Source organism: Notolabrus celidotus, chromosome 16 (genome assembly GCF_009762535.1).
Source record: "Notolabrus celidotus isolate fNotCel1 chromosome 16, fNotCel1.pri, whole genome shotgun sequence".
Taxonomy (NCBI): domain Eukaryota; kingdom Metazoa; phylum Chordata; class Actinopteri; order Labriformes; family Labridae; genus Notolabrus; species Notolabrus celidotus.
The window spans coordinates 6,628,868-6,652,304 of record NC_048287.1 but is presented as its reverse complement, the minus strand read 5'-3'; the positions used below and the strand labels follow the sequence as shown (position 1 = coordinate 6,652,304).

General features: G+C 41.1%; 1 protein-coding gene across 4 annotated transcripts in view; it reads left to right on the top strand.

Moving 5' to 3' along the window:
- Positions 1 to 23,437, top strand: part of thrb (thyroid hormone receptor beta) — a 187,396-nt gene that overhangs the window by 59,227 nt on the left and 104,732 nt on the right. Inside the window, exon 1 of one of the 4 annotated variants that reach the window (XM_034704718.1) lies at positions 282 to 368. The exons of 2 other annotated variants lie outside the window; for them this stretch is intronic. The gene's annotated coding sequence lies outside the window, so the exon portion shown is untranslated. Of the gene's footprint in view, positions 1 to 281; positions 369 to 6,888; positions 6,908 to 23,437 lie in introns of those variants that run through there. One more of the 4 variants, XM_034704721.1, reaches the window with a different exon arrangement.

Sequence of the window (23,437 nt, the reverse complement as noted above, 5' to 3'; positions counted from 1 at the left end):
CCTCCCACAGTTCAAAAACATGCTCACCAGGTTGATTGAGCACTCTAAATTGCCTGTAGGTGTGAGTGTGTGTGTGTGTGAATGGTTGTCTGTCTTCCATGTTGGATAGGTTGGTGAGAAGGGTGTACCCTGCCTTCTGCCCGAAGTCAGCTGGGACCCATTCACTGTCACCAAGCTTCACTTTAACATGAAGCCAAGGCATTTTTCAAGCAATTATATTTTACCCCTTTATTTTTTTTATAGAGGAGAGGACTGTGGGTAGTGTAGGAAACTAGGAGAGAGTGGGGGAATGACATGCTGGAAAGAAGCCGCAGGCTGGATTCAAACCCGGGCCACTCGCTACATGGCTACACAACTTAACCATTAGGGTAAGTCTATGCCAACATTTTTTTTTCTGAAACTGCAGTTCAGTGACAGTCGTTTAATGTCTCTGCTGCATTAATAACCATTTTCCGAAAATCAGTGTCATCGCTCTGCCTCAGTTGTTGAATGACTGTGCCAACTTTTGAGTCATTTCATTCCAGATGATCCCTGTGTCTCTCCATCTTTCATCCCTCTGGTGTTGTGGTTGTGAGCGCTGGCTTCGGTTGTTACGCTTGCCTTGCAGATAATCATTGCGACAAAACACTAGCTGACATCCAAAAGTCCAGACCCTGAACATGAGATCATCCAAATTATTTTGAGGACAAACTGGGACAACATGGTGTTTTCAACCCAGCTGTAAAACTTTGATTCACACTGATGATTTTTATCTGTTTTTTAAATCTTTTTTTCATTGCACATTTGCATAAAAGCAAATGGAAACGCTGATTAACCAGAAGGAATGCAAATGAGTGTTGCTGTTGACAGCAATTAGCACTAAAAGATCAGCCGCGGTCAACTTTCCTCCACCATTAAACCCATCGTCCACCACACGTGGGTTTACTGTCATCTGTGTCTGAGCTGCAATTTGTCTGAAATTAATGGACTCCAGTGAGGTGATGTTGATGGTGTGAGTGTGAGCAATTCCCCTGGCTGCGAGTCAGGGGAAAACAGAATTACTGGATGCAGAAATGCGACCCAGCACTAATGGATGTAGAATGAGATAATCAAGAGGCTAACGACGACAGGAATATTTGTCAGCAGAGAGAGCAGCAGTGCTCAGCTTTGAACGTCCAAAATGAATCCATTACTCCTAACCATACACGAGCCTTTCTTATGCACTGACATTTTGTGTTCCTTCAGGGCGCATGAGTGTACCACAACACAAAGGGCCTCTTCTAGACTCACAGCTGTGCATGAGGCTTCAGCTGGTCTCTCTGCTCTAGTTTGGCTGAATATTCACACACACACAAACACACACTAACATACGCACACACAGTGGGAGGGAGTAAGACAGTGCACTCTGGGTACATGGGACGCCAAAGAGAAACAATGTGTGGTATGAGCTCGCCAAGTGTCCACAGTGAAGAAATGAAAGAGACCCCTGTCAGCCTGTTTGTCCCGTTTTATCGTATGTGATGTAGTCTAGATTCCTAAAACTGAAAGTCATGGTTAAAAGTAGCACTTTGTACTGACCGGCTCATCAGTTAAATTGTGTTTCTGTCAGAACTTCACATTTTGAAGCATCGGTTTCGTCTTTCCTGAGTGAATGTGATGGTTTCAGCCGTCTGCACTCTCTTCCAAGGGGGATGTGGGTTTGGAGGAAACATGAGGGTTGTCTTGAAGTATAATATCACTCCTGTTTGGCTGGTCTGAACTTGTTCCAGAGGCTGAATGAAACTCTGCAGCAAACTCTGAGAATATTCTTCGAAGGCAGCCCGTAGGATTGGTGTTGACATGAAGCTATTTCCAGCATTCAGCATCATGATTTCATTAAGGAGGGTATTTTTTCAGCAGAGAGTGGGTGAAGTTTGACACCAATCCTCCGTTTTCTCTTGACAAGGTGGTGACAAAATATTCTTACCCCTGGAAAAATGTGGTCCAAACTTAAAACTAATTTGAAGAGCTGCTTATAAGTGGGTTACAGCATCTAGAAGAAGTGACAAGTCCGACCAATATACTAATAGGGAGACTAGCCTAGGACCTACTGTTGATAGACCACATGCACTCATATGAAAAACAGTTTTTACAGAATATGTATTGCAGCAGACAAAGCTCTATACAGTGCTGTCTACTGCACTTGAGATCTTTAAACAAATGGGACACTGATTTCAGAGGTCCAGAGTGGCCTGTAAGTTTCAAATTTGAATGAAATTAGACTTTCTTCTACTGATCGTGCAACAAACTCATGCCATTGCTTCCCAAAGGTACTGATCTGGCTGCTTTCTTAAAGGTCTGATGAGGAACTTGAAGTTTGTGCTTGTTTTAGTGGCACCTCTGGACAAAATGGTACCTCACATCTCCTTACTGATGTTGTCCTGCACATCTGTTTCAAGCACTAAGAACAGATTTAAAGAAATGCGAGAAGTGCTAAAGGTTTTTTTTTTTTTTTTACTCTGTTTCCTAACCAGCTAAAAACTCCTCACATGAGCTTTCAATAAATTACTTCTCTGCTACATGTGCTGCAGACAGTGCTGAGATTGTAAAGCAAATCATGGAGTGTGAAAGAATTCTGCACAGCAAAAAATAATGACAACATTTTTCATTTTTTCCCAATCAGCAATTGATTCAATAAAGGTATTAGAAATATTCTTACTTTGGTAATCTGCTGAGATAATTATTTTTGAAAATCATTGTTGTCAGCCCCCGCTGGCCATGAGAAGAATTGCAGTCTTAAGGTACTTCTGCATGGCTTCAGTTTTCAAGACTGAGGCTCACCCCCAATTTTCACAGGCTGGGTCCAGTATAGAGAGAAAAGCATACAAACAACAGGTTACAGAGACTTTCTGTGGTTGAATTTCTTCTTATTTGGATAGTATTCCATTACTTTTGTGCTTTAATTATCAGTGAGTAGGCTGCAAAACTATAAAGTTTTGTTTTTGCAGGTTTAGATGAGTTTAATAATAATAATTCTGCTCTGTTTTGTTTTCCTGTTACCTTCTGACACAGTTATCATCTTAAAGCCCTGTTGTGGTCAACATGGGTCACGGATATGTGGCTGTCTGTAGCTTACTTCCATAATCAATGAGTATTTCTGATCTATACAATCTTTAAACGGTCAGGAGTCCTTATATGATGTGTTATTTTCAAATTGAGCGGATGTTGCATGCAATCCTCATGCCTGACTTCCTGTCCAGGTCGTTCTTTTCTGTGCAGATTGACGCGTGACGGGTGCATGCTCTGTCGAAAATAGACTTGACGCACATCTCTGGCATAACAGTGCGGCGGGCCACTCCAGAGACAGGGCTGAGACGCGCCGCAGGGCTCCCTATGTGAACATGAGCATTGACTGGAATGGGAATGTATTGGCTGCACAGTGCGTGCCGCATCCTGCAAAATTGGGGGTTAATCCTCTGTAGTCTGTAGCTGAGTCCTCTTTCAGGGATTGCATCATCTGTCCTATTTCAAAGGCTCCTTTATATGTGCAGTTGATCCTACTTGTTCTCGGCAATGAAGAATGTATCTAATGCATCCTTACTGGTCCAGCATACCTTAAGATCATGTGCAAGTTCGAGTGAGATGGTAGAATCACAAGAGGCTGAATAATTCGCTTTTAACCTTAAGTGACTTGTTTCAACTCAGTCAAATAGCTGCTGATACAAAGACCTTAAATCTTCAAATTATCTTAAATAATACACTACCGTTCAAAAGTTTGGGGTCACCCAGAAAATGTTGTGTTTTCCATGAAAACTCACACTTTTATTTATCAAATGAGTTGCAAAATGAATAGAAAATATTGTCAAGACATTGAGAATGTTAGAAATAATGACTTTTAGTTGAAATAATAATTTTGTCCTTCAAACTTTGCTTTCATCAAAGAATGCTCCCAATTACAGCATTGCAGACCTTTGGCATTCTAGCTGTTTATTTGTTGAGGGAATCTAAAGAAATGTCACCCCAGGCTTCCTGAAGCACCTCCCACAAGTTGGATTGGCTTGATGGGCACTTCTTGCGTACCATACGGTCAAGCTGCTCCCACAACAGCTCAATGGGGTTGAGATCTGGTGACTGCGCTGTCCACTCCATTACAGACAGAATACCAGCTGCCTGCTTCTTCCCTAAATAGTTCTTGAAAAATTTTGAAGTGTGCTTTGGATCATTGTCCTGTTGTAGGAGGAAATTGTCTCCAATCAAGCGCTGTCCACAGGGTATGGCATGGCGTTGCAAAATTGAGTGATAGCCTTCATTATTCAAAATCTCTTATATCTTGTACAAATCTCCCACTTTACCTGCACCAAAGCAGCCCCAGACCATCACATTACCTCCACCATGCTTGACTGATGGCGTCAGACACTCTTCCAGCATCTTTTCACTTGTTCTGCGTCTCACAAATGTTCTTCTGTGGGATCCAAACACCTGAAACTTTGATTCGTCTGTCCATAACACTTTTTTTTCAATCTTCCTCTGTTCAATGTCTGTGTTCTTTTGCCCATATTAATCTTTTCCTTTTATTGGCCAGTCTCAGATATGGCTTTTTCTTTGCCACTCTGCCTAGAAGGCCAGCATTCCGGAGTCACCTCTTCACTGTAGACGTTGACACTGGCGTTTTGCGGGTACCATTTAATGAAGCTGCCAGTTCAGGACCTGTGTGGCATCTATTTCTCAAACTAGAGACTCTACTGTACTTGTCTTCTTGCTCAGTTGTGCACCGGGGTCTCCCACTTCTCTTTCTACTCTGGTTAGAGCCTATTTTGTGGTGTAAGGAAATTTCTAAGTGACCCCAAACTTTTGAACGGTAGTGTAGGTTGCATGGTGTTAGCTGTGAAAGCTAGTTTCAGTTCAGCTTTAAAGGTAGCTAGGTGAAAGGATTGGGGCTCGAAGGACGCTCCCCCTGATTTAGGACGCAGCTCATGTGGCCAACTCATACCGATGTGTTTTTGGTTGAGCTCTGTTTTGCACAGACAAAACTGTTGGCAGAGTCTTTTTGTTCCCATTGGACAACTGCACAAACAGCTGCAGTCAATCACAAAGCTCTCCAAATGATGACGTTAGCCAACGTTCATAACTCACTGAAGAAGCAGCTCATCCTTCACATCCACTTGCTTCATGCCTGATTCTGTTTGTTGATAAAATCCCGTGGTGAAACAGGATGTGAAAGAAAACCTCAACCAGCTTTCCTTCCACTTTCTGCTGTTTACAAGTAAACACAATAAAAGCCCTGCTCACTCAGATTGTTTAACTGTGGGTGCTGCTTTGTACACACTTGGATCACAGGATGGATGAAGGGTTGATCAAGCAGCCCACAAAGCACTTCAAACTCATTAACACCATTTATACGAGTTATTTATATGAGTATCTCACTGTCACAATGAGAACTGTGCTTTTTTGGCCATGGTGGTGGTGAGACTCCAGTGTGAGTGTTCACCTTTTCATCAACATCATCATAGACCTTTATTTATCTTCCACAGATAATCAAGGTGCAACAACTCAGGAGAAAGATTCATTCTTTAGACACAGCTGATCTTTCGGGGAAACTTCTCGACGGCTGCAACTAACAGCTATTCATTTATTATTGAAACGATTAATTGTCTGATTGGATGTTAAATTGCTTGATTACTTAATGGCTCTCATACAGCTATAAGCTTTTAAATTTAACATTACTCTTTCAAACTCTAAACATGCCATTGACAATCACAATCCAAACTAGTGCTGTGCGATATTACGATATAAATCGTAGTGCAATATAAAAACGTCCACCGTACGATATAACCCTCTGTCGTTTATATCGTTATTTTGATGTGTAAGGTATTGGTCTAGCTCTGTTGCTTCACTGACATTGTATGAACGATGATGAATGCAGGTTAATGTAAGCTGCAGCACCGCTACTACTTTGCGGTAGCATTTTTACGTCACTCACAACTACAAGTTTACGGCACTGATAGAGCATGGATGTAACAACATGGCAGAAGCGGAGAGCTTAGCGGAAAACAAAGTGGAAACAGAACCGAAAGAGGAGTTGGTGCCGAAAAGAGGGAACCGCAATTCCATGGTTTGGCTTTGGTTTGGTTTTAAAAAGTCGGACACTGACCAGAAAACGGTAATCTGCAAAACATGTCGCCAACAAGTCGTTACGGCCGACTCGAACACATCTAATCTTTTCTACCACTTAAAGACGCGACACGAAGAACAGTACAGAGACAGCGTGAAGCTGCGACAAAGCACTAACGTGACATCAAAACCACCCAGTGATGAAAAGAAAAAAACACACCAAACGAGTCTGAAACAATCGTTGGTCAACGGCATCCCATACGACAAGCAGTCCCGCAGACACCGCAAAATTACAGATGCCATCGCTAAATTCATATGTCAAGACATGGTTCCAGTATATACTGTCGTTGTATATACTGTATTTTATTATGTTTTTATACATAAAATATGTGTTTCATAAATAAATTGAAAAATATGAGAGAAAACTGCCATTCATTTCATGTAATTTTAAGGAAAAATACTATATCGGGATATATATCGTTATCAGGATATAAAATCACCTATATCGGGATATAAAATTTTGTCCATATCGCACAGCACTAATCCAAACTGTATTTGTGTCTTTGCTTTAAACATAACCAGTGTGAATGTAACACCAAAGATTTTATGTTGATCCGTGGATACCATAGTCACGTGGTAAGAGCTGTCTTCAATGTCTAGTGGTACTGGAGGAGGAGGAAAAAGATTAAGTTTACTGGTGAGGGACTGAAAAAGTAAAGGAGAGAAACATTACACTGCATGGCTCTAACTTTAGACTGTTAACAGAATGTCTCAGTTGAAGTTTGAGGCATTTGACATCCTTGCTGCTTGAAGTCAACCCACGAGTCATCTTTTGTAGGTAAACTGGCTAACGAAAGTTAGCATCATGGAGCTGGTGTTGCACTGTAAATGGTGACCCTGTCAACTGGCGACTTTAAGCTGAATGCCTCTCTCGCAAATGTCTTAAGATTTTGTTAAAGAATATCTGATGACTATCTGCGTTTTAACGTCTTTAAAACTTTCCCGTTTTAACAGCTGAAAGTTGCCAGATTACATGGTCACTGTTTAAACCAAAGCACCGGCCTTCTGATATGCAAAGTGTGACTAGTGTGCATAGCATTTGTTTACCTGCAAAGTAGCAGACTGTGAGGTAATGATATAAGAACAGTGTCCTGATGGTCTGTGCTGTGGCCTGCTCTGTGATATCGCAGTGTGAACACAAAATGACCCAAAGGAAAAACACAACAATGGATCATTTCTCCGTCTGAATCAGAACAAAGCTAATGAGCCACAGGTGTGAAAACAGCCTAGGGCCTGATGGTGTTGCAGCAGCATCCGCCATTTCACTGTTTTCTTTTACCTGCCATTTCCCGGTCACTGTTTTGCATGTTCCACACTGAGCAGAGATAGTAATGATGAGATGAGATGATTCACTCCTCAGCAACTCGTTACACAATCTTATGTCCACTCAAAGCTCAAAAACACATGCTGTGAGACAACCAACTGATCATTGACAATTACATTTGTTGCTGACTAATTCTATCATGAATTCTTGTCGACAACATTGACTCATCAATGCTCTGATTCAGTTTGGATTCTGTGCACATTGATTACATAAACATTTAAAAAGGAACCTGAACAGGAAGTCAAGGACTCTCCGGTTTTTCAAAATGAAACAGATGGAAATCGATGCTGACACCTCTATGAGCTACAGAAGTGAATAATACAGATGACATAATATTCATTATGCATTATGAACCATGTTAAAGATACTCAGTGATGCGTTTGACTGTTCATAGAAAGCAGGGTGAGATTTTTTGTTAAAAGTCACTTTTCCTAATGTTTAGGATGTGAGGTTTGTCCACAGGGAGCGCCAAAGTTAACACAAATTGATAGTTCCTGCAGAGATGCAGCTGTGATCTGGCTGTGAGAGATGGTTGTTTATGTAATACAATTTACAATCATCTGTATAAACTAAAAAATCTAAAGCAGAATTTACAGAAGCATCAGGTTGAACAGGTTTCAGGGCTTTGTAGGATTTAAAGGTAACCCACAAGATGACATCAGGATAAGCAAAAACAACACTGTAGGCTCTGAATTGTAATTGGAAGTGAAACTCTGAAAACTCCTTCAAACTCTGCACATAGAAACCATAGACCATAAATAATGGATGTAGTATTCATGACGTCACTAATCTGTTTCTGAAGCGCTAATTTGAAGCCTATATTTGGCGGATGCCATATTTCAAACGCTGAACTCAACCTAACTTCTGCTGAGCTAGTGTGAGGTAAAGAGGCGGGCTTTGAGCCTCCTTACTCACAGGTAGAGTGTTCCTGCCTGTCAATCAAGTCAGCTGTGCCTCTTATATTTGAAAACTTGTAGTCTTAATATTTTCCAAACTGCTGCTTTATGAAAAAAATCACAATATGTGCTAAGAGAGAAATGAGCTATTCAGACTAAACTCATTTTTTGTACCAGGCTGTAAACAACTTTATTTCTGGTGGGAAGATCTGCTTTGTTGAAATGGTGTTTAGGGGAGAATGGGGTGGGTTGTCACACTTTTTACTGTTTTGAAGATTGCTCATCAGCAAAACATCTTTCAATAGTCATTCCTACATTAAATTGAAGCTTAAGGTGTTAGCTTGAAATGTATATCCCTCTCATTTTCCAACTCATTGTAACAAAGAGGTAATTAACTATCAAAGACACTCTGAAACATTGTGACCAACCCTATAGTGTGTGACAACCAACCCCATCACGGGGACGGTTGACACACACTATGGGGTTGTTTGTCACAATGGTATTTTAATGAGAAAAAATCTTTTAAAAAAGGCAAGAAGGCAGAACTAAATTTGAATGTTTAATTGCACTGACAAGTGATAGGCCTACATAACTTAATGCATTTTAACATAACATGATCTAGGAACATGAACAGGAAACATCTTTAGGCCAGCCTATATAACAACATAAAGAACAAAACAAATAGGCCTAACAATAATGGCTTACTCTAACTAGGCTACATGCAGTCACTGTCTGAGTTACAGTGATGGCAAATGTAGGGTCTGCGCACTCAAACTAATTTCACCATGCATGCATGGGGTTGGTTGTTACATGTGACGACCATCTCCAACTGGAATTTTTTGCTAGCATCAAAGCTAACAGCCATCTAACAACTACTAAGCTAGCTAATAAAAATGTAAACTATAGCTTTCCCCTCACACTTTGTAAGGGTAACACTTGTTTTGTTATAAACCCATCATTTAAAAGCCTAGAAGAAAAATACTGAGGAGCTGAATATTTACAATTTGACATGAAAAAACACAAAAAGTCGTCTCACCTCAAGTTCAGCTGTCTTACTCCAGAGAAGACTATGTATGAGCTCTGATCTGGAAATGTCCATACCCCAATTTTAGAGACAGTGCCCTCTGGTGGTGAGATATAACGAGTGTGCCAACCAACCCGTTTGACAACCAACCCCGTTCTCCCCTATGTGGTTTCCGGTACCTCCAGAGCCAGCCTCAAGTGGACACTAGAGGAACTGCATTTTTTAACACTTCCATATTGGCTTCAATTCTCGCAGCCAGGGGTTGCCACTTGATAAAAACAAGCAAACCTTAATGCACTGCAAATTTACAGATTTCTAAGAAGAAAAAAAAAAGGACTTCTGTTGTGTTTAGGCATACCGTAAAATCCTGAATATGAGTTGCGCTAGCGTAAAAATGTGGGGGGTCTCTAAGAAGGAAATTAAGTTTAAACTGTCTTCATTCATAAAGACTTAGCAACAGGCAAAACACAGCATATGTGTAGCTGTGTAGCTCTCTCTGATACCATCTGTTTTTACCATGAGGAGCTTGCTAACCTGCTAGCTGTACCGTATATTGTCATTTTGATGGCCCAATGGTCGGTCCTTACCCTCCAGCTGATTCTTGCACCCTCATCTTCTGGTCAGGAGTCTATTTATCCAAACCAGCACTGCACAAGGTTCATGCACTGTAAAAGTGTACCTGTATATTTTTTGTGATTTTTCTACATTAAGAATCAGTTTGGATCGAGAGGTTTTTTTCAATTATTTAGTGAAGTTCATTAAAACTCCAACTTGTCTTTTGAAAAAAATTTAAGTTATGTAGTAATTTTGTAATTTTGATTTAAGTTATGCTTCAGAAACATACTCAACCTTTGAGCTCTGGCTGCATAGATTCTTTAGATATGAAGCATTTGAAGATACTCTGGGAAATGACCCCACATTAAACAATGACACCGATCAAGGCCCTGGCAGACCATGTCTATGGTAGAGTTCAAAGGCTTTAATGCTGTCTCTGGTGTCAGTGTTATAGATGAGTCATGTAATCATGTGGTGTTACTAGGGGTAGCTTCATAAAGTTCTATGGGCCTGAATAAAAGCCTCTTGTAGTCTGCGTGTTTCTTCATCTTATGCTGTTGCACATATCTGCAGGATGTGAACCAGATGGGTTCAGCTTTCTATTTTCTATTTGCTGCTTTACTGCAAACAGAAAATCTGTGTCACATGTGAGAGAAAGAATCCCATTTTGGACGTGTCCCTCTTCATGTGTCTCCTCAGTGTCCGTCAAGCTCTGCAGTGTTTGCCTGGATCGGTTAGATTGATTTTTAAGCAGTAAAAAAAAAAAGCCTCGACCAGCCCCCATTCCCCTCAGTCTGCCAAAGGTTGTGTCGAAAACAAATGCTGAGGGAAAAAAAGGGCAGAATGTGGATACAGTACTTTAGAGGGGAGCAGAACCCGGCGCCTGCCAAAATATGTGTAGCTGGATTGCTTTCAAGCACTGAAGGAAGGGGGAAGAAGAGGATAGAGTGGTTGAGAGACTGAACGGATGTAGAAAGCTGAGAGACGCATTGTGAAACTCTTCTTCTTACTCTGGGATCCCAGAGGCTGTGGCGTTATAATCACACCAAGTACACACATGTTTTATAGGCCTGCAGGCAGCAAAGAGGGAAAGAAGTGTTTGTTTTCATGCTCTTAAAAGGAAGAGGAACCTTTCTCATAACATCGTAGAGCTCATGGATCTCAGCGTATGTGTTTTTCTATTTTGTTTTTCATGGTTTCATTTTTGCTGGTCAGCATGCAAACAAAACCAGGAAGTCCAGGATGTTGTTCTAAGAAACTGAGGGTTTACTAATATGGTTGCACAAAGACAATAGATGTGATGCGTGACTGTACGGGGTGGAGAGAAGATCATTAGTATCGGCTTCTAACTTGCAGCATAATGATGCAAGTAAAAGAATAAAGCAATTTAATAATCAAGAGCTTAGTAACATAGATACAAAGTCAAAACATCAACCCATATACATAACCCTTTAAGAGACACCTTTATGTTATTAACCAGCTTATATATTGTATTGTATTCACCTACTTTGGGATACAATTTGCAATGTTTGAATATTTTGGATTTCCAAGAAAAGATGGGTTAATAATAGAAAGGAAGAAAAAAATATGCAACATTTGTGATGCAGTTACGGCGTGGGATAAAACCCACTGAAAACTCAACAAACCAGATCAGCACCTAAAAAAAAAAAAGCAGTGATCCATGGGCTTGACTAAGTTTTGCACTCAAAAAAGGTAAATGTTAAAGACATTATCTAGGTCGCCTTTTGTTGTGATATAAATGTAATTGATGACACTAAACGGTTGATGGTATTCAAATCAGTCACAGGGCCAGGGTTTGACGAGGGCATGATGTGCGCATGTGCAATAGTCGTATAACTGCAGTCATGTGACCCAAAGCGCATCAAGCTGTCACCAGTTTATCTTACTCCAGAGTTAACTTACAATACCAATCAGTCTGATATCACTGTAAAGCAGCCTCTCACTTAAACACACAGAGCTCATCGTAGTGCGTGGAGAGTCTGAATCTGTGCACGCGACGCTGCTGCCCTCACAGATGCCCAGACAGACGCTCCGATTGGCAACGTTTCCCCGCTCATCCTTGTACTTGTTATTATTGATGGCACACATACAGCCCACTAACAACTCCACAGGATGTTCACTTTGATGGTCTACACCTGTAGCTCACGTACAGTGCCGTAAAGTGAAACTCACATGCAGAGAAAGACGGTGAGTCTTCGCTTAATTTCAAGGTGACCCAGTCTTAACGTAACTTGACACATGGTCAGATATGATTGACAACGTGGATGTTAGTCAGTTTAAAGTGTATGAAACTGGGGGTGGCAGTAGCTCAGTCCATAGGGACTTGGCTTGGGAACCGAAGGGTTGCTGGTTCGAGTCCCAGTATGGACGAAGTTTGGCAAGTGGACTGGTGGCTGGAGAGGTGGTGGTTCACCTGCCTGGGCACTGCCGAGGTGCCCTTGAGCAAGGCACCGAACGCCCAACTGCTTGGGGTGCGCTGGTTGACGGCATTATCCTCACTCTGATATCTCTCCCTAAGCATGTTCACTGCATGTGTGTGCATTTGTATGTATATACCAAAAAAAAAACTGTATGTGTAGCATGTCCAAAATAGCATGAGCGAAAAAATTGAATTTCCCCCCTGGGGATCAATAAAGTACCTTTCTTCTTCTTCGAAACGTGTGGCTGCACCTCCTCTTGTGTCTCTACACCTCCATGCAGTTGTCAGAGGGTTTGACTCAGTGTGCTGAAACTAGGAGGGTGATCTGACTTTAAAGCAGGGGACAAACTTAAAGATCCAAATGATAAAAAGTATAGGCCTACTTGTATTAGTTAAATATTACACAATCATTTTTTAAAATATTGTGCACAGCCCTCTGAACTGAACCAAATCAACGTGTTGTAGCAGAGCTTTTAATATCAGCAAATATATTAATGTCCAAAGAGTTGAAACAATTTGATTCTGATGAAACGTAAGATCGCACCCCTGCTTCTAACCGTCTGGACCGTTCATGTTCCTCGACATACCTGCCAAAATGTCTTTTTATCAGTATCAAATGTAGCAGGGTTTTCTCAAACAGAATTACGTTGTAGTGAAAAGTTAAAGATTTATGACTTTCTGAAATGAACCTGTAATTTCCAACAGATAAATACAGTCATTATCCTTTTACAAGTCCCAAGTGACACACAGAAGACATTCAGTGCCAGGCATAGAGAAATGAAGGAGGAGTTATAATTTGTATGACTCTTAAAAAGTGTTTGACAAATCTAATTATTGTCATAATACTACATTTTAGTGCCTGTGTTCAGCTAGATTAACATTAAAAAAGCATAGTTGATATGCATCCCTCACCCTGAAGTGTCTCTGTTCAGAGCTCTGCTGGTGAAGTTTGTGAGTGAGACTTAAGTTATCAAGCAGGAGAAGTTTTTCTCTTTAGATCATTTATAATGTTTTGTCCTCATGTCTGATCCTGGAGCAGGATTATCAAACAGACGTATGTTTTGAGTTTCAGACTGGGAAACTCTACAACCAGGGCTCTGCTAGCTAAAAGAGCTAAACGTCTACGAACAGGATTTCAGTCAGGACCACTCTCATTAAAGAGAATTCATTATTTGCATGCAATAAGTTTATTTGGTGGTATGGCTCTGTTTTGGAGCTCCCTGCCCTTCAACATGCCTACGTGGAAGGGCAAAGCCTGAGGTGGGGAGAGCACACCTCCCCCTCTGTTCTGACATGTGAATGCTTCACTGCTCTTTGAGGACTAAGGAGTTAAACCGTGTGCATTTACATTACTCAGACATTTATTGGGACCGAAGCTCACATCATGACACCGAGGCTATGATGCATTTAACCGGTACGACTGCTCACCCTCTATAAGCTAGCTAACGATTTAGAGTTTATTCGTTGTTACACATCAAAACATGACCTCTGAACAAAGAAAGTAGGATTAAAAAGAAGATCTGTGTTCATTCATTTGCTTCAGTAACACAAGAGACACATCTTTATCACAGAGGGTGATGGTGCTCATGGGAAATGTAGTCTTCATCCTGGTAAAACACTATTGATTTCATCCACAGGGGTCAACAGAATCAGCACAACATGGTAACTCCTCACTGGGCCTTTAGTTTTAAATATTTAATTACCCTTTAAATCTTATTATAGAGTAACATATACAAATAATATATAAACGTCATACAACCAATCAAAACTGATGGCAAATGTCCTTTAATTTGCATTTAACTTATGTGGAAAAAGTCGTAGTTATACAGCCCAACATGCTGCAGTGCTTTTGAATACTCACTTCTTTTGATTCTCGTCACAGATTTTTTATCCTGATAGTTTATGACAACATGTTATTTTGCGGTCACACATGTAAACAATATGACACAGCCCGTTTACCAGAAGTGACAGCTTTGTTTCATTGTCCTTTCAATGTATCAGGGACTGGATCTGATTTGTGGCAGTTGAGAAAATACCCTACACATGTCTCCACATTAGTCATCCTCTTACTGTAACGTAGATGTTTGTTGCAGCAGCAAAGCCTGCCGCTGCCCTGACTGGATTATAGGATTTTACACAGTAACCTTTTCTTTACCCTTTCATCACATCCGGGACTCAAGCTTTTTATTTCTCATGTATGCAGCTGCACGGTTTACGTTTCAGCTTAACCCTGCTTACTGTGACAACCATGTGTCTGTCTGTCTTTCTCTATTTCTATTGAAGGGCTGGAAATATGTCTTTTATGCCAGTTTTCTTTTTCTGGCCTCAGTGAGTGATGTCTGAAGGCGCTATAGTGGTGGGAATGAATGAATAAGCTGCTTGGGCTGATGCAGGGACAGGCGGACTGTGTGCTGTGGTCTATTTCTGGACTCAGCCTGAAGGTTGAATGAGCAGGAGTTTTGCAGATGTTGATGCCAGATGTGGATCAAACTGTGACCTCAGCTTTGTGCTTCACCTTCTCAACGTTGCTTGCACACACACATGCAAACACATGTTGTGAAGGGTTGAGGTGTCTCGAGCTCACCCCCCAGTGTCTAATATGTTCCCACAGTCATGCAGCAGTGGTGCCAGAGCACAGTATGTGTCGTGTCTGCTTTTATTTAACTCTCACTGGAGAGCTCCAGTATTTTTAAACCTGAGTCCCATTTTTACATAATGAAGGGTCTGAAAGAACACCAGGTGGACAAAGTTTTCAACTGCTCCATAGCTTCAAACAAACTGTAATGATGTACAATTATCCCTATCAATGATAGTCAAAGTTCACTCAAAGTACATGTGCATGTTTTTTTTTATTTTCAATCTCTAATGTCTTTACAGAAAGAGTCCCTGCACAAAGTTTTTTCAAACCAGACACAGCTCCATCATAAATCTTGTCAAATCCACCAGACTTCAACAGAAACACTTGTTTTTCCTCACACAGCCCTGGAGTTGGTTGTTGATTTCTAACCTTATCACCATATCCAGTAGTAGGAATCTGATAGGTTGTCGTAACAGCATTACGTGACGCAGTTGCATCAGCAGCATCACAGCACAGTGCCGCCGCCAGTGCTGCTGTGAAAGACGTTACCTTTGGCAGTTCGGATAACAACTTTTTGTTTTCCTCAGACTTCCTCCTTCTTTCTGCAGCGCTAAGACAGCTTCACTTCATTTTGGCTTGTTTCTAACGTCTCCCTGTCTCTCTCTGTCTGCTGTGTTTTTATTTCCTCAAACACGCTGTGCAGTAAGGCTGTGCGCATCGAGGAATAGTCCATGTGGTGCAAACTGGATTTAGGGGCAGCTGTGGCTCAGTGTTAGTCAGTCGTCTCTCAGTTGGAAGGTGGACAGTTTGATCCCAAGTCCCGCTGCTCACATACGTGTCCTTTGGCAAGACTTTTACCCCCCCGGTGGCTGTCATTTGTGTGAATGGGATTAGCTAAAACTGATGAAGCTTTAAATAGCAGCCTCTGCCATCAATGTATAAATGTGGTGTGAAGGGGTGAATGTGAAATGAGCGTTCAGAAGACTCGAGAAAGGGCTCATAAACATAGTCCATTTACCATTTAAACTAGCCGACGTGTGTAAAGGTCAGAAAACTCTCAGAAAACAGTCCGAATTGAACACGGCTAAATGTGGGATCACAGAGTCTGCAGGTAAATAATGTCTGATTGGTTCTCTGAGAGTGACTAATGCTAGCAGAGCATGACTGTGTTGGTTCCTCATTGCTCTGATCAAGTGGTTATATGTCAGTTTAACCAGACACAGCCTACATACAACTTTATCTCCATTTACTACATCAACATACTGACAAACCAGCGCTACGAGATGCCATCTGTAATTGGTGCTTGTTTACATCCAGGTAGTGGAGCATTAAATCATTATGGTAGCAGCCATTAACCGGAGCTATGGCCTGAGCTAGGAGCAGGTAACTGCACAGCTTAGAATCAGCATATGACCAACATTTTGAGCCTGTAATCATAAAGTCAATGAATAATTCTTTAATTGACTTCTAATTCTGGTGCTAATTGGAGCGAGTGACAACATTTAATCGTTTGCCAGTAGTTTATTTAATCATTTAAACGCGCACATCGCTGGTCAAAAAACTGTCTCATTTTTTACTTTCCTTTTATAGCCAATGCTTATTAAGTAGACATTGATGCAGCGCTACCTGCAGCCTTGCTTCTGGTTTTGCCTTGTGGTCACTTTTGGTATTGCAGCAAAAAATATACCTAATGTTGATTAAAAAACATTTTTTTCGCCAACTTTCACCAAATCTTAAAAAAAATTTGAACTGCAACAAAAGTCTGTGATGAATTTTCATATTATATTTGACACAGATGTTTTATATTTATTACGAATTCTGGATTCAGCTTTTGAAACATTGATGCATATGTTTACATCTGAATCACACCCTAAGCTAAAAACTCTCAGGTGTAGGGACCCAGTAAGCAGATGCTATTAGTAAGAACAGTAGCTTTCTTTGGGTCAAGGATGTTGGTTTTTATTCAACCTACATTATGCATCAATGAACCCATCTTCACATGCATGTCATCTTTCATGTTAGAGTTCAGTGTGTAGCTCTTCATACAGATCCAAGGATGATTACAGAGGAGAAGAGAGGAGCTGAAGCCAGCGTCACACTGCAGGTTTTGTTAATGTTTTGTGTGAAGAAAGAAGGACCCTGGATGAGTCTGTATCCTGAGAACTGTGGAGTTTATAAAAGGTGTTTGTGTACAAAGATAGCTCCACAGGGATGCTTTAATTCTGCACCTGTTTTTTTACCGAGATGAAGTGATTGAATTTCTTCTCTCTGGTATGACGCTTTGGTTTGAGGCTGCTGGTATCCATCTCGAGAAACAAATACAGCAGCTAACTAAGGCCAGCACCTACTGAGAACAAAGAGAATTTTCAACAGTTTTCTGTTTTTGGGTTGTTATCCATGTCTCCACCGGTGCACCTTCCCTCTAAAGACAGTCCGTGTGTAGTTTAATCCATTTCCAGGGTTTTGCACTGGACTGTCTACATTAGGTCCAAAGAGAGAGACCCCAGAGAGAGTCTGTTTTAATACTCTGTGTCGACAGAGATGCTGTTCCTCTTGGATATTTTCTCTTTTCCTAATTTTTTGGCATTCAGCAGAGAAATGGCTGAAAGAAATTTGTGTCCCTGCCATGAAAATATCTGCTTTCAATCAGTGAAGCTGCACAGTGGTGCTGGAGGGTTTGTCTGGTTGTCCTCAACTGACAGCAGAGGCTGAAGCTGCTGCTTTCAGTTGAAGATTTAGAGCTGTTAAAAGGCGTCTGTGTATTTCTGCTAAAAGCAAATAAAACAATCATCTTTATCTGCAGTTCCTGAGCAAACTAAGTGTGCTCTTATAATTCATTTTACTATCAGAAAAGTGTAAACTTGACTGCTAAAACTTTATATTACTTTTGAATTGATAAGCAGAGGCAATTTGTGTAGCATGCACTTTATTTCCATGGCAACAGGCTGCTGTCACAAACAGCACTCAGATTTAAAACAAACGTTTTATAATCAAAACGACACGATTGAATTTAATTATTCCTTGATGGTAATTTGAAAAGCTATGCAGATTGCTTTTGGTTCGTTACCACTTAGTGTGCTGTTCATTAGATGTAGAAGGTCTTGTGGATTCAGCACGTTCCAAAATGAAGCGAGAGCATCATTTATTGTTTTAAAATGTCACAAACAGTAAGTTATTTTTACTGAAAAAGCTCAGTAATTTGCACAGTTTGGCTCCAGAGTTTAGCATCATAATATGAGGAAAGCGGTGCGCCCATTGGCTTTGCGGTTCAAGCATCAGGTCCATATACCAAGGCCAGCGTCCTCATTGCAGCAGCGCTGGTTTGACTCCCGGGCTACAACCCTTTGCCACATGTCTCCCCCCTCTCTCTGCTCCCCACGGTTCCTGTCACTCTTCAGCTGCAGCACAAAATTGCCCAAAAACACAATTTAAGAAAAACACAGGAAGAAACTGTTTATTTTAGGGACTATTTTCAGCAGAGGAAGATTTCTACACTTGGTGAATGAGTAGATTTTGAGTTGTTGCAGGATGGACTAATACATGGCACAGAAAAATAAGAGGTATAAGGTTTTAACATGGTGGTAAGATCCATTGATTGAGTCCTTAGCAACCATAACTTTCTCAGCTTTGATTACGTTTTTTTTTTAAGTTATATTTTTGGGCATTTTTGTCTTTAATGGATAGGACAGTTGAAGAGAGAGAGGAAATGAGGGAAGTAAAGAGTGGGGTGATTTACCTGCAGTTAAGTGGATGAGGCTGGAATTGAACTTGTGACCTCTGCGACGAGGGCTATAGCCTCTGTTTGTGGGGTTCACGCTTCTACCCCTAGGCCAGTGGTGCCCCAGCTTTGATTCAGTTTTTGATTTTTGATTTCAGTGTTTGTACAGAAAAAGCCACTTAAATGGAGCACCGCCTGCAAGCTAGTTCAGGCAGACAACTCGAGCTGCGCTGATTCATACTGACACGTCATCATCCTCCCTATCAGCTGACCTCAACATCCTCTCATTTGGCGGTCTATTTAATCTGCAAGTCTCCCTGTCTCTGCCTCTGCTTTGCCAGTGCTCCTGCTGTCCTGCTCAGTGCTGTGTGAAAACTTCCTACCCACCTCCTCCCACCGCATCCACCTGCGGGCTCCGAGGGGGGGTTAGTCCTATCTCATAACGTGTATGACCTTTACTATTTGTCTGTTCTGCACTACTGTTGAAACATTTATATTAAGATGATTATACTCTAATTTAGATATACTTATGAATAATATATTCCATTTTGACCAAGTCTATTCTGCTAAATGTCGCTAAACACCTTTAAGAGAAATGCAGCGATCAGACGACATTTTTATCTCTCCTCTGCTCTCCGTTTGTCTGCAACAAATGCAAATACAATGTTTGCATCTTTAGGAGCCACCTCAAGGACTTTCACAAAGCACTCATGCTTTCTGACCTCTGATTGAGAACTGCAGGATGTGCTGTGTCTGTATGAGAGCTGCAGGTGTGACTGAGAGCAGAGCAGAGAGGACACACAGCAGCATGGTGAAGAAGCGTGGCTGCATTTACACGGAATCCAGCTCCTACAAGTTTGTGCAGAGGTGTGGGCTTCTGATGTTGCTCTTCAGTGCTTAACCACCATGAAACAATCTCGAAAGAACATCTAATTTCTGTTTCACTGCTTCATTTTCAATAGCATCGCCTACCCAGCTTGCTGCCCTCTTGCTTGTGGCAGCTTCGTGTTGAAAATCTGAAAAGCTTGGGTAGTTTGAATATTATAGAACTTGAAATTGTATTATTTTAAAGCACATGTTATCAACACTGGTAAATGAACTTGCGCTTACATAATGCTTTTCTAGTCTCTAAGAGCTTTTAAACAACTCATCATATTAACAGGCTTTACTGTAGTCTGACTGGAGTGCTAACAGGCTGGGGATCATTAATCAGTGTGTTGCTCCAACATGTAGAAGATGGTCCTGTAGAAAATGTTGATCCAGCCAACTTTAGGAGAATATTGTGAAGAAAGACAAAGAGTAGCCCTGGAGAATAGGACTGCTGAGAGGTCACAGTGAGGCTCTGTTCTCTTTGGCTCTGAAGTCTGATTTGTTCATTGTTGAGTTCAAGGAGACAGCGGTGCCAAATTTGAAGATCTTCCCTTCAGTTGTTGTGAAATAATGCGTTCACAGAAACATAGCAGGATTAATGTCCAACAACATTGTTTTTACAGGAGATTGATGTCAAAGTGAAGGCTTTGACCTAAATGTTTGAATGATGGATGGATGATTACAGAACACAAACTTGAGATGTCCACCCACTTGCACTCTCTTTTTACTCTTGAAGGCTGAAGATTTTGCTATTTGTCATTCCCAAAGTCCAGATTCAACTGGAAATGAAAAGTTTCTGCATCTCCTGCCTGAAAAATTGCAGAGTGGTCATCAACCTGATTTAGTTACCCTTAATATTTCTAAATTTCTGGTAAACTAATGACTCCTGGCTGTCTGTGTTAGTGCTTTATCTGATCACGCTGATGTTATTTTGACCCGCTGTGTTTGCTTGTTTAGTGTTGGAAGTCAGTGTCTCTATTATTCTTGGCTGGGTCTGGCTTGTATAAGAGATCTGTGACCTACCTGGCACAAACCTGGTTAAAATGCAGGTTAGATAGATTAAAGAATCTAAATTTATGATAATGAAACTGTGGCCACCACTGTAATCGACGCCAAGGCGTAGAAATCAGTGTAGTTAGTGATGCTGGCTGGATCTAATCATGGATCTCTACCTTCATATCCTCTCTGCTTTGTGTAACAAATCCAGTAAAGGCATTAAATAACCCAATAAATTACCTTTATAAAAGCAGCTTGGCTTGAATTCATTGGAGCCCAGAGGGTTGTTTCTCATATTATGGAGAAACTATCCCATAGACTTCTACCAACAAATAAAAAAAGCCATCCTCAAATGAAATCATGCAAATCGAATTTGTGACGCCTCAACAAATATTTCCAAAACAAATATCATGCATGACTCAAACTTCTGCAGCCACATGTTAACCAGAGCCAGACTGACACAGGCTGAGGGGCCAATATTAACCTATCACTCAGAGTTTATTGGCTTCAATTCAGGACAGTGCATGCCTCATATACGGCCAATTTCCTGTGCTTTTGACACAATTTGATGTGATTACTTAAAACATCTGTCACAGGGAAGTGGCTTTGGTCCCCTTTACTGCTGCTTTATTTTATAGTCACATGTTTTATAATTGGTTTATATTACAGAAGATCGACTGTAATTGTATCTTTTCATGGTAAAAATACTATTTCCCCAGCAAAATTGAAGCCAAATTCCCAATACACAACAGTGTTGAGTGGTCAACCCTCAGCAGGCAGTAAATCCTAAAGAGGGCCTCTGATTGGGCCGCTCTCTGAAATGAAGCGTGAGGCTGAAACCCTGCAGAGGAACCTCACATTTGGCTGCTCGCATTTGCAAACTCCCTCGTTTGGTCGGTGTCCAGAGCTCATTATCAAGGATAAGTTTTGGATTGAAGACTGAATGGTTGAACAAATAAAGAGATACGTTTCTTTCACTCCACTCCAAATCCAGTCTGCACACTCCGCTGCAGAGCTGTATTTACCTGGCTGGCAGTCACACCTCAGTGATATCTGTTATGATTAAGGTCCAAATCCAACGTGTTAGTGTTTTAAAGGTTATTGATTGGGAGAAATTGAAACTGAAATAGAGACAAGTGTATTTAGGGTTCTGGACTTGGGTGTAAAGTGAATGTTTATAGAAACTATGAATCCTTCGGTCAGGATCTGTTTCTGTTCTTGCTTGCCAAGAAAACTCTGATATGGTGCAGGAGGAGAAGTCTAGACTAGAGTCCTTCTAATTCAAATGTCTGCCAAAATGTCCCACCAGTTTGCTCTGATAACAGAAGGATTGCTGTTGGCTGAGGCTGTGTGATACTGACACTGGACACTGGACCATATTTTCTGACATATATTTTGACATTAAAAATGTCAGGTATTTCACCAGATCAATACTGTGAACTGTTCCCACAGAGTGATGCCCTACCTGTAGCGGTGGAGGAGGCGATAGTTATGCCATCTATTTTGTGCTTTTTTAATGCATCTCTTTCTAGCACATGTTCACAGACACAACTCAGAGAGTGCAGGATGATATCATCAGCACCTAGCTGCACATAACTTTTTTAAAAAGCAGTATGACAAGTTTAATTTCTGACATGTGACATTGCACCCCAATCAGTGCTTGAACTACTGAAGACCTCTCTCTCTGGTCACCTGCAGATAATGTGTCAGGCACTGCTGGTTCTCAGATGCAAGGCCCAGAGAGTGATGAAAGGTTGTCTAGTTCTTTGGTCGCTGATAGTGATCTTAAAAGAAAAATGTGAAAATAGTCGTCAAATGTGGTTTAAGACATAGAAAGAAAAAAAAGGATGAATTAAAAAGGAATGCAACTTAAAATCTGCATACTTGGACAAGGTTGTCCAAGATCTTGTTGTGCAAGACTCCCAGACTGGTAAAATATTTCTAGGTAGTTGCAGGCGGCAGGGATGTCTTTGGTTGTGTAAACTTGAAGAGTCAGTCTGCAGAGCAGGTGTGTCGCCTCGTTCCTCCACATGAACCCCTGGAGGTGATCTCAAGTAGATCATAGCCAAGACGGAAATAAACTGAGACAGATGAATAACTCTAGAGATGTAAACCTTGGCATCATTTGCTTGAAGGTGATACTGCCTCAACACCTGAACACGCTGTCACTGATCCTCTTTTGTTACATTTATATCTAAAGATGTTTCATAACTAGCCGAGTTTCATCAGGGGAAGAGTTTGGATTTTTTACTCTCAAATGAAGTTCTTTTACAGTGTGATGAATTTGTGCTCACAAAACTCCTCACTTATGTCATCCTGCTATCTGAAAATCATTCTCTGTCTGAAACAAGAGACTGCAGGTATTGTTGCTTTAAGGCTCCCCTCCCTGCCAGACTACTGCCTAGACCAGTCAGGCTGAACTGAATTGAGGTCTACAGAGGATTCCCTGATTATGTGGCCAACCATTACTACCCTTATGCTTGCGTCACATAGCGCCACCCTTGTTACCTAGTAATGGGAAGCTAGCAGGCCAGCTAGGTAGCATAGCTTGCGTCACACACAATCACCAACGTTTCCAAGCTTGCTTTTGAGTTGAAACCAAATACTGTCATTTTACAGTGTATTACTTGGTCGTTTCATAGCCTGCCATCTTTTTTTAATTGGTGCGCAAAGAATCATCGGATACATTTGGTCACAAAGGATGCATCCAATGCATCCTTTACAACTTGGGAAAGGGTGGACACATTTGTTGGACCCATTTGGGGGAGCCTTCGAAATGGGTCAGCTGTTGACGCACAACAGTGACGCATTCAGTCTTCAAATTCAGCCTTTGAAGGTTGCAGCCCCTGAGTTGGGACACAGCTACAGAGCTCTGACTTTGTGATGTCATGAAATGTCCACAGATGA